Raw genomic sequence first — 18894 nt, 5'->3', positions numbered from 1 at the left:
ACGTCCGCATTGATACTTCGTGCCAGGAAGGGTTCTCAACAAAGGAAGTATCAAGGCGTGTCGGAGTGAACCAAAGCGATGTTGCTCAGACACGGAGGAGATATAGAGAGACAGGAACTGTCGATGACGTGTCTCGCTCAGACCACCCAAGCGCTACTACTGCAGTGGATGACCGCTACCTACGGATTATGGCTCGGAGGAAACCTGACAGCAACGCCACCATGTTGAATAATGCTTTTCGTGCAGCCACAGGACGTCGTGTTACGACACAAACGGTGCGCAACAGGCTGCATGATGCGCAACTTCGCTCCCGACGTCCATGGCGAGGTCCATCTTTGCAACCAAGACACCATGCAGCGCAGTACAGATGGGCTCAACAGAAAGCCGAATGGACCGCTCAGGATTGGCATCACGCTCTCTTCACCGATGAGTGTCAACCAGACAATCGTCGGAGACGTGTTTGGAGGCAACCCTTTCAGGCCGAACGCCTTAGACACACTGTCCAGCGAGTGCAGCAAGGTGGAGGTTCCCTGCTGTTTTGGGATGGCATTATGTGGGGCCGACGTACGCCGCTGGTGGTCGTGGACGGCGCCGTAACGGCTGTACGATACGTGAATGCCATCCTCCAACAGACAGTGCAACCATATCGGCAGCATATTGGCGAGGCATTCGTCTTTATGGACGACAATTCGCGCCCCCATCGTGCACATCTTGTGAATGACATCCTTCAGGATAACGAAATCGCTCGACTACAGTGGCCAGCACGTGCTCCAGACGTGAACCCTATCGAACATTCCCGGGATAGATTGAAAAGAGCTGTTTATGGACGACGTGACCCACCGACCACTCTGAGAGATCTACGCCAAATCCCCATTGAGGAGTGGGACAATCTGGACCAACAGCACCATGATGAACTTATGGATAGTATACCACGACGAATACAGGCATGCTTCAATGCAAGAGGACGTGCTCCTGGGTATTAGAGGTAATAATAAAAAGGGCGGAAATGATTTTTATGTTGATCTCCATTCCAATTTTCTGTACATGTTCTGGAACTCTCGGAACCGAGGTGATGCAAAACTTTTTTTGATGTGTGTATATGATGTCTGCCTACTCTTTGTTTAGCTGTGGTTATTCCTTTGCTTTTTCAATTCGCAACCACATGATCAACAGTCGATCTCGATAGGTTTGGAAATACTGCAATGTCCCTGATTGTGACATGCAATGATTAGTCCACTATCGAAGTCACTGAGCTCTCCTGGTACACCAGTTTTTCTGTTACTGCGTCTTTTCTGTCAACACAGTACTCCCAGCCTTTCATCAACTACAGACCGATTTCACTTTTGCCAGCATTCTCAAAAATTTTAGAAGAAGTAATGTACAGGCAGTTTCTCAACCATCTGACAACAAATAACATATTATCAACAACACAGTTTGGATTTCTGAAGGGTTGTGATATCGGGAACTCTATTTACACCTACAGTGAAAATGTACTTAATTCATTAAATAACAAATTAAAAGCAGCAGGTATTTTCTGTGATTTGTTAAAGGCATTTAATTGTGTGAACCACAACATCCTTTCAAAAAAATAAGAATTCTATGGTGTCTCAGGCAACGGCCTTGCCGCAGTGGATACACCTGTTCCCGTGAGATCACCGAAGTTAAGCGCTGTCGGGCGTGGTCGGCACTTGGATGGGTGACCATCCAGGCTGCCATGCGCTGTTGCCATTTTTCGGGGTGCACTCAGCCTCGTGATGCCAATTGAGGAGCTACTCGTCCGAATAGTAGCGGCTTCGGTCAAGAATACCATCGTAACGACCGGGAGGGCGGTGTGCTGACCCCACGCTCCTCCTATCCGCGTCCTCCACTGAGGATGACACGGCGGTCGGATGGTCCCGGTAGGTCTCTCGTGGCCTGAAGACGGAGTGCTATGGTGTCACGGGCAGTGCTGCAAAATGGTTCAAGTCATACCTCGCTGCCGGCGGGTGTGCCCGAGCGGTTCTAGGCGCTAGAGTCTGGAACCGCGCGACCACTAAGGTCGCAGGTTCGAATTCTGCCTCGGGCATGCATGTGTGTGGTGTCCTTAGATTAGTTAGGTTTAAGTAGTTCTAAGTTCTAGGGGATTGATGACCTCAGCAGTTAAGTCCCATAGTACTCAGAGCCATTTGAACCATACCTCGCTATCAGGAAACAAAGGGTCTCAGTGCAAGGAACTAGTGAATTAAGTCATCATCAGAATGGGAAAAAATTACATATGGTGTCCCACAAGGATTCATCTTCGGGTCATTGCTTTGTCTTGTGTACATTAATGATCTCTCATCAGTTACACTGCCAGAAGCATTATACACAAGTATTGCAATAAATAATATATCGAGAAAGATCTGCTATATATATATATATCTAGAAAGATCTATATATCTAGAAAGATCTGCTAATGATATTTTCATGGATATTAATAAATGGTTTAAAGCCAACTCACTGACATTAAACTTCGAAAAGACTGACTATATGCAATTCAGAACCTGTAAGAGGATTTCACCCAGCATATGCATAAAGTATGAAGAAGAGCAGATAGAAGAATTGACAGTTTTAAATTCCTGGGATTACAACTTGATAATAAATTCAGTTGGGAGGAGCACACCACAGAACTGCAGAAACGCCTTAACAAATCTGTATTTGCAATTCGAGTGGTAGCTGACATAGGCGACATAAAAAATGAAAATGCTTGCATACTTTGCCAACTTTCCTTCCATAATGTCTTATGGTGTAATATTTTGGGGTAGCACTTCAAGTCAAGCAAAAGTTTTCAGAGTCCAAAAGCGTGTAATACGTATTATTTGTGGAGTAAATTCACGGACGTCCTGTAGAAACCTCTTCAAAGAACTGGGTATACTAACTACGGCCTCTCAGTACATTTACTCCTTAATGAAATTTGTCCTAAATAATATATCTCTTTTTCCAACAAACAGCTCAGTTCATACATACAATACCACGAACAAAAATGATCTGCACAAGGACTTAAAAGCACTTACTTTAGTTCAAAAAGGGGTCCACTACTCAGGAACACTCATCTTCAGTAATTTACCAGCAAACATAAAAAATTTAGTTACAAATAAAGATCAGTTTAAAAGGAGCCTGAAAGACTTACTAGGGGCCAATTCCTTCTACCACATTGACGAATTTTTTAATAGAAACAAATGATGTATGCATTCATACTATTAGTATTGTTGTTTAAGCTTAAAAAAATTTACATGTTCCACATCCACGAGGATCTTCTTAGCACGGATCTATGGAACGAAAAACTAATCTAATCTAATCTCCTATTATACTGGCGGGTCCGCCTCCCTTGGCATCTAGCAGTGAATTTCGCATTACATAATGGGTGAGCCGATGTTTTGATCAGATAGTATACTAAATAAATATGAGGTTGGAGCAAATCATTTTTTGAACAGTTCATTATGTACACAACAAACTTAATCACTTCCTTTCTGCACATTTCATAGTGTTCGCACAACACTGTGTTTCAGAATTAAACATTTGGGGTTCATAAAGTGTGGTTCCTGCTATAAACCACCGAGACTTCCCCCTGAATTTCCAAAGCTGCAAATATGTGAGATTCAGTCGACAACGAAGACTCAGCCATCCCTTCCGGCGCGGAATGTGTGTTATTTCTGAGGGCTGTTTTCACGAGGGAGTGAAGGCATGCAGAGACACACAGGCAGCAGAGGCACACAGGGAGCGCCTTGTGCAACGACGAGAGACGCCGTCTCCCACACAAGCGTAACTTCGCCTAAAACTTCCCGAGCACATCCTATACGATCGGCTACCGTCTTCCGTGTACCTCCAGAACACCCCACCAAATAAGTATCTGAACAGTTTTTTTTTGTTTTTTCTTATTTAGCCACTTACCAAACGGAAAAATTTGTTTCATCATAGAAAACTTTCTTTTTTATACCGAGCGTATCAATTCAAAGGCGTAGCTTATCAGAATCCAATCTTCGATCCCGTATAATTTCGTTCTAGCCACAGTATAATTAACACCATCACTGGAGCAGTTGACGGGCGTGTCTGTTTGCAAGACCACACACCTTGTGACGTGAAATACGTTTTGAAGGTTTGTCATAGGCAAACCACTATTTCTTGATTTTGCGAAGATAGCAATTTCAAAACGTTTTTACTGTTCAAGCAATGCAAACGCAAATAGTGACTACCCCTAAAGGAAAATTACATCAATATTAATATCTTGTAACATTATTGTTAACAACTGCAGTTATTATTTCTATTGTTTGTCTACATTTTTGTGTAATTCAGCGACATTTTTGTGAAACACCTTAGACGAAAAGTGTGTGTGTGTGTGTGTGTGTGTGTGTGTGTGTGTGTGTGTGTGTGTGTGTATGTATGTGTTTGTGTGTATACGTTTGCGTGTGGTGAGCAATCTTGTGCATACGTTACAGTTAATATTGAGTATATTAATATAGAACCGTTCTATGAATAAGATGGCTGGCATTAATTGTTACAAACACTCCACGAATCTTTTTTTCTTCTGCAAATAAATGCTACTATAGAGGACTGTACATTATTTCAAAACTAGTCACCAACGTCGGACGTCATTTTTCCTCATCTTTTAGTTCAATGCTCTTTATATTGTAGACAATAGTAATTGGTACTCATCTTACAACACTAAATTTTACTTTACTCCGCAGTCACATGTTTTGCACAAACGTTTTAGGCATCGTCTCTACTCTAGTGCAGAAGTGTCTGCCATAATTATTTTCGTATTGCACTATTTTTTGGGGCTGCTTAGTTGAGATGTGAACGGGACTTTCCCTTCACTTTTCTGTTGAGTTCCCATTTGCATTAGTTATATGTAAGGTATATGGGGCAGTCAAATGAAAACGAAACAATGGAAAAAAGTAAGTAAACTGTTTGTTATCTCAGAAGTATAAGGGGGGTTCAAAAAGAAACGAGCCGGAGTCTGGAATGCGCAGACGAAATGTCGGCTATGCTGTAAAGTTTCGCCCCTTACACATTTTCAATGCAGTCCCCATGCTATTCTATGTTTTTAAAGCCCTGAAGAAAGACGCTCATGAACGTCGGTTTGCTTCGGACCAAGAGGAGCACTCCTGGATAGAATCTTGGTTCCATAGTAAATTGCAAACATTTTTGCATGAAGGTATGACCGTCTTGTTTCACAGTGGGATAAATGCAATAACGCTTTTGCCGATTACTTTTGAAATAGTAAACAGTTTCCTTACTTCTTTTCCATCTGTCTCATTTTCATTTCACTTCCCCTTAGATTTAGTTGAATCATTAAGTTTTATATTTTCTATCTGCTATGTATGCACACTGTTTTGTTCTGTTTGCCCTTTTGAATCAGAAATCATCTAACTGAAATATGCTTGCACTGAGCTGTGCTGATATCCCTGCGCGTTAACACGCTGCTGCCAGGATCTGGGGATACGGGATACGTGCTGGCCTTAGATAGTGTGTGCCCAGTATATTAACGAGGAGCAATGTGCCGACCGAGCGAGGTGGCGCAGTGGTTAGCACACTGGACTCGCATTCGGGAGGACGACGGTTCAATCCCGTCTCCAGCCATCCTGATTTAGGTTTTCCGTGATTTCCTTAAATCGTTTCAGGCAAATGCCGGGATGGTTCCTTTGAAAGGGCACGGCCGATTTCCTTCCCAATCCTTCCCTAACCCGAGCTTGCGCTCCGTCTCTAATGACCTCGTTGTCGACGGGACGTTAAACACTAACCACCACCACCACCAATGTGCCGAGCACCGTGGATGTAGTTTTTAGGCGGTTTTCCACATTTGACTATGAGAATACTGGTTGTCACCCACGTCCCGCCATATAAACATGATCCGCAAACATTTCGAAAATATTCACACTTCCACATGGGACAACACTAGATGCCCATCCTGATGGGAAAGTGGTGCCGATAGGAAGGGCATATCTGACTTCCTTCCACCAGTAACATTGTCAAATCCACATTAACGTGCCGACCTCATGAAGGCACAAGTGACAAGGCCAGCAGAAAGAAGAAGAAGAACATATGATTGCACTGAATCAACTTAACCTTGCTAAAATCTTTGGTGGGGGTTAATGGAAGCTGTGACCTGTTGTGTGAGGCTACAAAGCGGGCACGTGAAGTGGTCGAGATGGGAGTAATGAGAACAATCACTATGTCACTGTCATCATTTCTGTGTTTCTGTAAGGTTTTCTCATTTTTTTATAATTTCTTTTACTTGTTTTGAAGTATCTGGTAACCGCCGATATTAATTCCCTGCTTAGAAAATTTATTCTTGTACTTCTTGTTCTCTTCTGTTATTACTTCCCTAAAGGTAGCGTCTGACAAATAATCTATTCTTCTTAACGCTGTATTTAAAACTTTGTAGCCGATTCTCTGAATTTTTATATCTGTATGCTGGAGTGTAAGAAGAAAATATTTCAGTTGAATATACAACTTTTTATTCGCTCCAAGAATCCGTAGCTGTTCCAAGCAGAGTTTCTTTCAAAGGGATGATCGACGCTGTTATATTCCGAGAGTGGTAAAAATACTTCCCCCCCCCCACCCCTCCCGTGGTGATAATTTTTCTACATGATTTATCGCATCAACGGCATATGGTAAGTGTCCACAGGGTTCATTAATTATAAGTACTACGTAATAGATGCTGTGTTATCTATAGGGCGTTAATTTCTTTGAGAACTACAAATGTGTATATTTGTTTGTTTCTCAAGTTTCTATATGGATCACAGTAGCTAAGCGGCAGCAGAAGGGATTTGCAACCTTGTATGAAATGTCGACGTCGCCGAACGTAGACTTCCAACACTGGACGGTCATTCGCGAGAGGAAGATTCCGGAAGCTTCCCTTTTGGATGCTATGGGCTAAATTTAAAAACGAAGTTATGTATGTTCTGGTCTGTGATAGCCACGCTTGCTGAAACATGTATTTTAAATTAATTACGTGGCAGTAGTCTGTGTACGGTGCTCCGAAATAAAACGTTTTGTGTCTTCGGAAAAGAAGATAAAAGTGTTTATGGAATAAATTGTTTCGGAAAATACTGAATCCAATGTATTTGCCCTGAGTTGTGTTTGAAGATCACGAATGAAAGTGATTTTTCTCTGAACGGAAATTTAAATTCTATTACAAAGTCATAGCGAAGTACTACATCTCTGACTTACAGAGCTCAAGTAAACTTGAATGTGGAAAAGCTTCGAAAACTTAGGGAGCTGATGGATTATATCAGTGAAAAGCGATTAGTTTCTTATTCAGGAGGTACCTTAAGTGGTCACAAATGACGCAAATAATAATTTCCTTTATCTGAGAAATTTAGTACACCATCTGAAGATAGTTGCAGTCATATCTGAGAAATTTAGTACACCATCTGAAGATAGTTGCAGTCACTGAATTTGATGTTACCAGTAATCTTCGGTCGGCATACTAAACGAAATAAACAATTAGAAGGAATCTTTGATTCAACGCACCTAATTAAGCTTGGAAGAAAATTTTTTGAAGTTCGAATACTACTCAGAGCGCACAATTCGATTGCTGGCGTAGAAAAGAACTTGCCAAAATAATAATATTACAAATTTTCTGATACAGATGTGTGATTAGGCTCGATCTCTGGAAAGAAGGTAGCGGACTCTAGTTTTGTAAACGAGCTCCTGATTAGGAGACGCTCGGCCAGAAGATGACATAAGCTACTGTTCCATAGCAGCCTTATAAAGGGACTGCGACGTAACCGCTCTGAGAATGTCTTATCCTTTCCCATGCCCCGCCAATTAGTATAAAAATAGGAAAATTGTTTTACATGGTAAAGTTTCAGAACCCTCTCCCCTGGAGCATTTTGCCTGAAAGAAACAATTGTTTTAGCAGTAGTTGCTCACCGTGTATTTAAGGATTTAAGAAGTAGCTCCCGTGGTCAAGAGGTCTGGTAGTCGCTGAGGTGTTCGTTTCATGAGGACCTCGGCATTTTTCTGTGTATTACAACCTGGTAACCTCCTCCAGAGTATATGCCTGTTTGATATACGCAAAAAATGAGTAGAATTCTGTTATTTCAAATTTTATTCGTTGAAGAATGTACCTTATGTAGAGCAATTCTCATGAGCTCTCTGCTTCCAACATTTACGAATCAATAGCAAGAAAATGATAGTTACCTGATCAGTTACTTATTTATTATTGTTTTTATTTTGCATATTGCAAAACTAAGAAAAACAGAAAAATATGATATGAAACAAACATACGAAAATATTAACAAATTAATATAAAAACACGAAGGAATACATTAGCTGCCAGTGAGCATTGATTCACATCAATGGCAATAGGCAGGGGACACTAGTCAGTAGTGTGTGGGTCTGACGGGAGATGTGTTAGGGTAGTCCGTGCTTACTAAACAGCAGCCCTGGGCTCGAAGACTGGTCGGGTACAAATTTTCAACTTTCCGCGCAATGATATAAACCAGTGCCTACTGGCAGATAATGTCTTTAATTACTTTGTGTCTTTGCTGCAGGATCATAATGAGAGGCTTTCAAGAAGTCGTTTCAGTAACCTTTAATTCATCTTATTGGGCATTCGGAAGTAATGCGGTCTAACGATTGCTCCATTGCACTACAGTCACATTCAGGGCTGTGTGTGATCTCCCTCTTACGAAAGAATGCTTTACATCTTGCATAACTGTTTCTAATCTGGCTGAAGCAACTCTAGGTTTTCTTGGCACCTGCACGCATGTAGGTGGAAAAGTTGAGTCAGTCTGACTCGACAGGCCTTGCGCAGCAAGGAGCAACTTTCTGGACCCGATTGAGATCCCACATAGAGTTTCTAGATTTAATCCTCGTAAATGGAAGCTGAGAATATCTTATTGTTTGGAGAGTAGGAACTGATCTATTGTATACCTTACTCCATTGTCGGACCACTGTCTGTCTTCGTTTGAGAACTGGTGGTGTCCTTTTCTTTTTCTTTTTTAACGAATCCATTGAACTGGTGTTGATTTTCACGTGCCAGTGAGAATTCTTTTTGTGTCGTCAAGCTGGACACGCAGCTTCAAGCCAATACAGGAGTACAGTATTCGGCAGCATAATAAGCAGCCGATCGAGTAGCTGTACATAAAGTGTCGTTTGTGCCCCCCCCCCCCCCAGCTCGTCGTAATATTTTTCTACTTCTAATGTTTTATACTGCAGTGTCAAGATGTTTCGAAAATGTAAGAGAATGGTCAAGAATTACACATGCATAATCAGGATGTGTGTTTTGATTTAACTGTGATCTGAAAAAAATGATTTTAAGTTTGTTACCGAAGAGCTTGTTATTTGGACGAGAAAAAATCTGATCATTTGTTTCCGACTGAAGGCTCTTAATTTTTCCTGTCCAAATTTTCACACAGTAACCGTTGGTTAATATGGAATGTACCGAACACTTTCGATTGTAGCATGAGATTATTTGAAATTTCCTGTTTCGTTTTGTACCAAATATGTTACACACGCTTACTCTGTCAGTTGAAAACATATGATTCAAGTTACAGCTTTTGGTAATTGCTAGAAATTTGGCCTATTGTTATTGATATTTATTGATAGAATCAACTTTCGTTCGATGTTAGATGATATGTTCTGTAGATGATAGCATCCATGAGCTAGTCCCTCCAAACCTAGTACGAAGGTATTACACCACTTTGATTTAGTCAGGTTTTAGAAATAGATTATTGAATTAAATAACCTAGCCCAAAAGAGCCAGGTCAAAATTCGTCGGCTCTGACTCCTAATTTCCCCACAGATCAATTAAAATATCATTAATGTGAAATACCTAAAATAGTGACGTAAAACATGGATTACTTTCCATACACCTTGTCCAGATAAAACGTGATTCCAGATTTATATTTATATCCTGTCGTTTGATGTGGTTGACGATATCATTCTATTCAATTTTTTTTAATAATATTATAGCAAATTCTGTTCCTTTTACGTTTCAGACACTACTACCCTCATGTCAAACAAGTTTAGTCAATAGATTATCAACATGAGTTGTATGTATGCGCAACTGGCACTTTATCAGGGACTCTTTTTTATTATGAACGACTTATCATACATTAAACTGGCAGTCAGTCAAAACCAACGACACATAAAACTTTAATGATGTAGAAGTCATCTCGTCATTTAGACCTACACCTCACTTGATGCTCGAATAATGACACACGAGCCAATGGTTAAAAATCGGTTTTTGTATTGGTAACATTGATTGCAATTGTAATGAAATTGTGACTGAAAGTCAGCGCGACTGCCTATTTTCTTAGAAGTTTATTTCAAACTCATAAAATATACTAAGTTAACCGCGTATTTTACTCGTTAGCCGATCAACAAAAATAAAACTCAAAATCTGAAGAGACGCCGTGGGCCATCTCCTCTTAAAGAGAGAATGAGGCGGAAAATTTAAAAGAAAAGATTGACATCCACATTCTTGGATTTGTCGACCTAGATATTTACATTCATTGGTGCTAAAAAAATGTGGCACAATAATGGTCACAAAATACAAATTTCTATTTTGCCGTCCGGTTTGGCAGAGCGGTTCTAGGCGCTTCAGTCGGAAACCGCGCGGCCGCTACGGTCGCAGGTTCGAATCCTGCCTCGGGCATGGATGTGTGTGACGTCCTTAGGTTAGTTAGGTTTAAGTAGTTCTAAGTTCTAGGGGACTGATGACCTGAGATGTTAAGTCCCATAGTGCTCAGAGCCATTTTTTTTCTTTTTTGTATTTTGCGACCATTAGTATGGCATGTTACTATGTAACAAGCTGAACGGTGCTGGTACGATGGCTTTGCAGTTGAAATCGGTCAATATTGATACATATTTCTGCCATAAAGACAATTTCGGTCAAAATATTTGTGAATATTATGTCGTGTGTTCCACAGACAGAATACCGTTTCACGAAATAAGCTACAGGTAGGTTGTACGCTAGATAAAGATAGTTTCTTCTCATTGTCTATGAATAATAAACTAGCTAAAAAAATTTCTGACACTTTATAAATACAAAGTCAGTTGACCTCGTCTGTCGTCATTCCATAACATATTTTCTTGTAATTTCAGTCACTATAGTCACCTTCATTGAACAGTCCTCTACAAAATGGAAAGAAAGCAGAGAGAATCTTCTCGTATCCACACATGGTTCAAGCATTGAGGAGAAAGCCAGATTTTATACCTCGATCCAGTTGACATGTCAAGGAGTATTAGAAGGATTCATGTTATGAGCTACAGCGAGGCTTAGGACCTCATTTGGGACAGAAACGCACACCCTTCTTCATTATCTTTAGCGTTTGTCCCACCTGGTGGCAGGGTCTGCTGACAATTCGCTGTCTCCGTTTTGTTCGCCTGTGGGCCATGCTTGGATGAAGATTTACAGCTTTCAGGTCGTTGTGTAGAGTGTAGACCCATCGCCTTCTAGGCCGTCGCTTGGGTCTCTTCCCATGACTTCAACTGTTTATGCTGCCTTTGCAATGATATCGTTATCTGCGCGCAGCGCATGTAAAACAATGGCACACGGCTTACTGCATTTTCTTCTGGATCGATGCGACCCCGAAACGTTTCCTGACTGTGTCCTTTGGAACGTGATCCAGTCGAGTGTTGCCACCTGTCCATCCAAACATCTTAGTCACCATGGCCCCCAATCGTCGTTCGGCCTCCTTTGTAGGTAGCCAACACTCGGTGCCATAGAGAAAAACAGGACGGATGAAGTCCGGCATATCTTTGACTTCAGGTGATCCTTAATCCGACGATTGCAGTGACGCCTGTTGTCGTTCGCCACTTCATCCACGCTGCCTGCGTCCTTGCGTTGACCTCGTCTGTAAGTTAACCGTCGCTGGATATTGTAGAATCAAGGTACTTAAATTTTTCTACTCTTGCTAGATCTTCTCTGTCAAGGTTGATGACCTGAACTCTGTCGCGGATCTGATGTCACGTAATCAGTTTTCGTTTAGTTTAGCCGAAGGCCACAACGCGCGAGTCGGTCTTCCCGCTCTTGTGTTTGGAGCTGGAGAACAAACTTCTCCTCCACAGCCAACATGACATCATCAGTGTAGAGAAGTGTCCATGGTTGTGGCATGTGTAGGTCTGATGTGACAGTGCCCATCACAAGAATTAACGACAGGACCGAACCTTGGAGGCCTCCTACTGTGATGCGAAAGTCAAATGATTCTTCTGTAGCTGCGTGGACATAGTTACCTGGTTCCACATACAGAAGCCGTACGTAGTTAACAAGATACTTAGCAATGTCAGGCCTCGAAGTCCCAGCCAGATTAGGTAATGTGGTACCTGATCGAAAGCCTTAGCTAGATCTAAAAAAAAATAAAAATAAAAAAAAATAAAAAAAAGTGCAGTGACTTGTTCTTTTCACGGTATTTTTCAACCAGCAGCTGAGCAGCAAATCCGGCTTGGTTCCTTGATCTTTGAGCTATTTCGTGAATTCTTTTGTCGAGAACGCGTTGAAGGATCTTTATCATATGGCTCAGTAATCTGATTGGCAGTAGTTAGAACACTGAGGAGGGCTCCCTTTCTTTTTGAAGATTGGTACAGTGATCTCCGCTGTCAGTCTGTTGGTATTCTATCTTCTCTGATGATCTGGCTGGAAAGATCTGTTAAGCAACCTACCGCATTCCACTGTCGATAACATCATACCTCTACTGGAAGGTCATCGGGGACAATGGGTTTCCCACTCTTCATCTTCTTCAGAGCAGCCTCGACTTTGCAACGTAAATTTCCTTGACTGGTTCTTCAACTGCTCATATGGTTGATAGTGGTGGAGGGGTAAAGTCCTTGGTCGAAATTCTCTCATAGTAGCTCCGCCAGTGTTCCCTTGTTTTCTTCCAGTCGACTAGCAGCCCACCCATTTCTTCACTGCTCCCATAAAGGTATGGGATGTCTTCCGTTTTCCGTGAAGAGATCTGAATACTTGTCTGCTTTTTTTACTCCAATGACCTTATTCGGCTCTCTACGGTCTTTTCTGTTGGCATTTCAAAGGGATATTGTTATGTCTGCAAGAAACTCGTGGTACAATTTTTTCTTCTTGCGTATGATATCCTTAACATCGTCGTTCCAAAGCCATGTGTCTTCACTGATCCTTCGTCGTCCTGGTTTCGTTGCTCTGAAAAAAGAGTGTGCAGCTTCATGAACAGAGGTTTTCAGTTTACACCAGTTATCTTCGACTCTGGTAATTGGTGGCATTGTAATTTTTGTCACAAAGTCTGCCTCGTTCTCCCTGAAGCGCCAACATTTGATTCTTGCTGGTCTGTTTCTGGCAGAATAAGTAGATATTGGTGGGTTTACTGTAAGATTACAGATGACTGGTAGATGTTACACTACGACGATATCGTATGGAACAACTTTCGTGTCTAGCACATCTTTGAGGTTCTGACGTCTTACCAGGACATACTCAATCCGAGTGGCGTTTGATCCACTATAGTAGATGATTACGTAAGTTTGTAGTTTTTTGAATCAAGTGTTCGTGATGACCAATCATGATTTTCTGCTTAATCGAGGATTCCATCGCAGTCACCGTTCCTCCATGAGTTTCTGCATAATCGAGGATTCCATGGCAGTCATCGTTCCTCTTTCCATATTCATGTCTACCATGAGCCTCATCATCTTTTCATCGTCCGACATATCAATTCAGATCACCAGCGACGATGAGATAGTCTTCTACTTGAACTTCAGAAGTTTTCTCATCAAGCAGTGCGCAGAAGGCATCTTTACTTTCAGCGCTTACGCCGGTTTACGGGGCACAGGCACTGACGAAGTTGTAAGTAGGCTGTTTAGGTTTTTATGTTGGTAACGCCACGTAGCGCTCTGTATGAAAATCACTGACTGTGCTGTGGGCAGTCTGTGGCTGGTTTGCATTGTTGGAATATTTGCTATTGTAGTGTTGGGCAGTTGGATGTGAACAGCGCGTAGTGTTGCGCAGTTGGAGGTCAACCGGTAGCAGTGGTGGATGTGGGGAGAGAGATGACATAGTTTTGAGAGCGGACGATCTGGACGTGTGCCCATTAAAAAAAGGAAATTTGTAAGACTGGATGTTATGAACTGATTGTTTGTTCTCTATCAAAAATCTTTCATTTGCTGACTATGCCCATCAGTAGTTAGTGCCTTCAGTAGTTAGAATCTTTCATTTAGCTGGCAGTATTGGCGCTCGCTGTATTGCAGTAATTCGAGTAGCGAAGATTTTTGTGAGGTAAGTGATTCATAAAACGTTTAGGTTATTGTTAGTCAGGGCCATTCTTTTGTTGGGATTATTGAAAGTCAGATTGCGTTGCGCTAAAAATATTGTGTGTCAGTTTAGTGATGATCAGAGTAAGTAAAGAGAGAAATGTCCGAGTACGTTCAGTTTGCTGTTTGAAAAACAAATAACGTAAGAGGTTTACCAGTACAGTAATTCATAATTTTCCAAAGGGGACGTTACAAGGTGATCTTTTCGTCGTGCGCAGTGTAGACAGTTTTCATAGGGCGATCGTCGTATCGCTGCACCTCCAAGACAGAACTATCGAATTTCACTGATATGAAAGTGCCGACGCCAGGTTCCGTTGTACATCAGTTATAGCCGCAACCAATGTCATATGAAATTTCCCACTCAATCTTGTTTCTGCCTTAGCTAGTTTGCTGCATCGTCCAGACATTGTCCTGAGGCTCAGTGATGCGCGAGAGAATGTGCGGGCTCCTTATTTAGCCGTCACCGCCCTCGCGACGGTAACCCTTACATATATAGACGCACCTTCGGATGCAGAGACGCACAGTCTGGTGACTAGAAATTTAGGTCACCACTTCTCGTTACTTTTGTGGCCAAGTACTCATGGCGAAAAGTTTTGGTATCACCAGGCTTTGACACAGTTACCCACATATCGTGCATCACTTCTCTATTAGCTCACGGCTTTCATTCGGAAGCTTTTTGAATAGGTATAGCTTAGTAACTTCGAGACTGCAGTGAAAATGCGAACTGTCAATTTCCTACGAGGTAGTTATTCGCACTACAAAGGACTGTTACTGGAAATACAAATGCGGCTGGACGATTTCTCAGTGTCCGAAACGACACGGCGATATCGGAGCTGTTGCCACTGTAGAGAGCCGTCGGCCGTTTCATCACTGCTTATAGTGGCCCAGAGAAGTCCTGCGCAACCGAGCTCAACGAGCCGTGGAGTCCCGCGGTCACTCCGTGGCCGAAAGTCTCACCAGACTGTGACGCCACCTCTCCGCCTGCCATCTGCGATAGTGCTTGCGACAAACAGCATCATGGACGATCGCAACTTCTTGTTCCTTCTCAAAGAATTTTGTCCTCAGACCTGTACCAGCCGTCAGCTTTCCGAAGTATTCTAACATACCTATGAAGAAATTGATATCCCAATTCCACTTTACGAGGGGTATTCAAAAACTGTAATTATCACCTGGAAAAAATCAAGCTGCCGCCTTGAAACTTAGTGATGATGTCACTCTCTTCCTACAAGCCCTCAATGTTACACTTTTACCCAACTATGGATGGCTCAGGAGAGACCTCCGTTAAGGAAGTCTCCATTTCGGATGTTCATGACACGTTTACCTCAGAAAATCAATACGTCGTCCTTCTGGAAACGACTGCCACCAAAGCTTTCTTCATACAAGGAAAGAGCAAAATTCACTGGGTGCTACACTGCTGGCCACCGTAAATGCAACACCCTGAAGGAAGTATCCGAATCAAGTGAAATTTACACCATGGGTTTGCAGCGATGAGATATGCAACTGATTAGAATTTCAGCGCAGACGCACATCACGCGCGTCTGTGGCGCCACCTCATAGCGCCATTTAAGGCTTGGCGATTTCGACGAGTGTACGTTCGGCACGTGTGTTTACCTTGTGGTTGTTTCACACGACAATCAGTTATGCCTCGTAGACAACAGCGAACATCTTTTGATCAAGTATCCGAGTTCGACAGAGGAAGGATAGTGGCTTACCGAGATTGTGGGTTATCATACAGAGAAATCGCTAGTCGTGTTGGACGAAACCAAACAACTGTAATGCGGATATGTGACCGTTGGATGCAGGAGGGTACGACGGACCGACGTGGTCGATCGCATTCACCTCGGTGCACCACTGCACGTGCTGATAGGCAAATTGTGCGCATGGCAGTGACGGATCGCTCAGTGACATCCCGAACCGTAGCACAGCACATTGCGTCTCTAACGCATCATCCAGTGTCTGCGCGTACCATTCGACGCCGTTTACAGCAGAAGTGGTCTGTCCGCAAGACGTCCATTGCTTCGTCTACCATTGACGCAGAACCACAGACGTCTCCGTCGCCAATGGTGTGATGACAGACGGATGTGGACGGCAGAATGGAATTACGTTGTCTTTACTGACGAGGCACGCTTCTCTCTGCAGCACGACGATGGTCGGATTCGAGTGTGGAGACACCGTGGAGAGAGGATGCTGGACAGCTGCATTATGCACCGCCACACTGGTCTTGCACCGGGTATTATAGTATGGGGCGGTATTGGATATTACTCTCGCTCGCCTCTAGTACGCATTGCCGGTACTTTAAATAGCCGGCGCTACATATCCGAGGTGCTGGAGCCAGTTGTCTTTCCTTACCTTCAGGGCTCGTCCATAGCCATATTTCAACAGGATAATGCGCGACCACACGTGGCACGCATTGTCCAAAGGTTCTTCGTCAATAACCAGATTGAATTGCTTCCCTGGCCGGCTCGCTCTCCGGATCTTTCGCCGATAGAAAACATGTGGTCCATGGTTGCTCAACGAGTGACCCAGATTACATCCCCAGCTGCGACACCAGATGATCTTTGGTAACGTGTGGAAGCTGCTTGGGCTGCTGTACCCCAGGAACACATCCAACGTCTCTTTGACTCAATGCCGAGACGTGTGGCAGCGGTGATCTCCAACAATGGCGGCTACTCTGGTTACTGATTCTGGCAGGAACCACATGTCACAGACGTCTGTAAACGTAATCATTTGATACTTGGTCAACATGTTATCTACAAAATAAATCTTGTTGTGCTACCTCTTGTCTTTCTTGGTGTTGCATTTACGGTGGCCAGCAGTGTATTTCAAGAGAACGCAGCGAGTAGGCCAACGAAGCAGAATGTGAGACAGTATCATGAGCAGAACGAGCTGGAGCGTTGTTTATGGACCAAAACCGCCTCTTTGAACAGCTGCCCCCGACTGTTCATCTTGACAGGCTCTCATAATCTTGCCAGGAGATTTCGGTAGTACTCTCCTGTGACCCTGCACCACTGCAGACAGAGTTGCACCTGGTTAACAGAGAACACAAAACTACTACTGTTGCTGTATTACCGCCATCTCGACTTGAACGCACAGTGGACAACGAACGGGCCGCGATAGAAGTACTATGAAGACCTCCTACCTTCAACCACGTGAAACAGGTATTTGCAAATGGAAGTAAGGTGGACTTTTGACTTAGATGCGTAAGCTAAAATCCAGCCCAAGATTCCTCCTTCATTCGTGTGGAAACATGGCCTTGTGAACTCAGATCAATCTCTGTGAAATAACCTGTAATTCACATGCGACCATACTGGCTACGTTTGTGAACCGTAACTGTGAGCAATAACTCATCATCATCATCAGTTATCTGCTATATTGGCATATCCTTTGCCTCTCCATTTTCTGCGATCCACTTCTTCCTTCTTAATGCTGCTGTATGTTGTGAAACGTCCCCTTTAAACAATTTTACACGACTGTGCTTAAACTGACGCACAATATTTTTAGCGCAACGCAATCTGACTTTCAATAATCTCTACAAGAGAATGGCCCTGACTAACATTAACCTGTACTTTTCACAAATCACTTACCTCACAAAAATCTTGGTTACTCCCACTACTGCAATACAGCAAGCGCCACTACTGCCAGCTAAATAAAAGATTCAAACTATGGAAGGCACTAACTACTGATAGGGATAGTTAGCAAATGAAAGATATTAATAGAGAACAAACAATGTATTTACCTTGATATCATCATATATATATATATATAGAGCAGTTCATGACAAATTTCAAAACTCCGCCATCTCTCTCCCCACATCCACCACTGCTGGCGGCTCACCTCCAACTGCACAACGCTACGCGCTGTTCACAGCCAGCTGCCTAACACTACAATGGCGAGTATTACAACAATGCAAAGCAGCCACAGACTGCACACAGCACAGCCAGTGATTTTCATACAGAGGTGGCGTTACCAATAAAAGACCTAAACAGCCTACTTACATAGCCCCCATGCTCCCCACAAAAAATTTTACAAATTGGTTTGGGCAGTGGCCAATACAGATTGGAAAAAATTTTTCAAAATTACATTAACAAAGAAATCAAATGCACACACTTATTGACACAATGTTGGTCAAAAGCTAAACTTTCTCACAGTCCATAAAGACAGTCCTGATCGTTTATCACAATAAAATAGCAGTGTTTTTCTCAAAGTCTGAGCAGTAGAAGAAAATGCACACGAAAGTAGTGAATTCCCATGCAGTCTTGTAGAAGTAGTGTTGTCCTTCCAACGGAAAGACAGTGCTGACTCTCAACATGCAGACAGGTAATGGGCCACAACAGAGCAAACCCACAGCGGAGTCAGTCGAAGTTTTGAAGAGTATTGGTGGGTAGGTCATTACAGAGCAGACCCACTGTAGTCCTGGTAGAGATTACGGTATTGGTGGGCCACCAGAGGCGCAGACCCACTGCAGTCCTTGTAGAAATAATGGTACTGGTGAGTCAGCAAAGGCGCAGACCCACTGTAGTCCTGGTAGAGATAATGGTACTGGCGGGCCACCAGAGGTGCAGACCCACTGCAGTCCTTGTAGAGATGGCCAGCAGCCATCTGTTGTGACTGTGCAGGTGCACAATCACCATCGAAGATTCTTGCGGAGAA

General features: G+C 42.9%; 1 pseudogene; it reads left to right on the top strand.

Moving 5' to 3' along the window:
* Positions 1 to 1610: 1610 nt before the first annotated feature.
* Positions 1611 to 1728, top strand: LOC126199861 (5S ribosomal RNA; annotated as a pseudogene).
* The last annotated feature ends 17166 nt before the right edge of the window (positions 1729 to 18894 follow it).

Source organism: Schistocerca nitens, chromosome 8 (genome assembly GCF_023898315.1).
Source record: "Schistocerca nitens isolate TAMUIC-IGC-003100 chromosome 8, iqSchNite1.1, whole genome shotgun sequence".
NCBI lineage: Eukaryota > Metazoa > Arthropoda > Insecta > Orthoptera > Acrididae > Schistocerca > Schistocerca nitens.
Note: the sequence above shows the minus strand (reverse complement) of the source record. Positions and strands in the feature narration are given on the sequence as shown.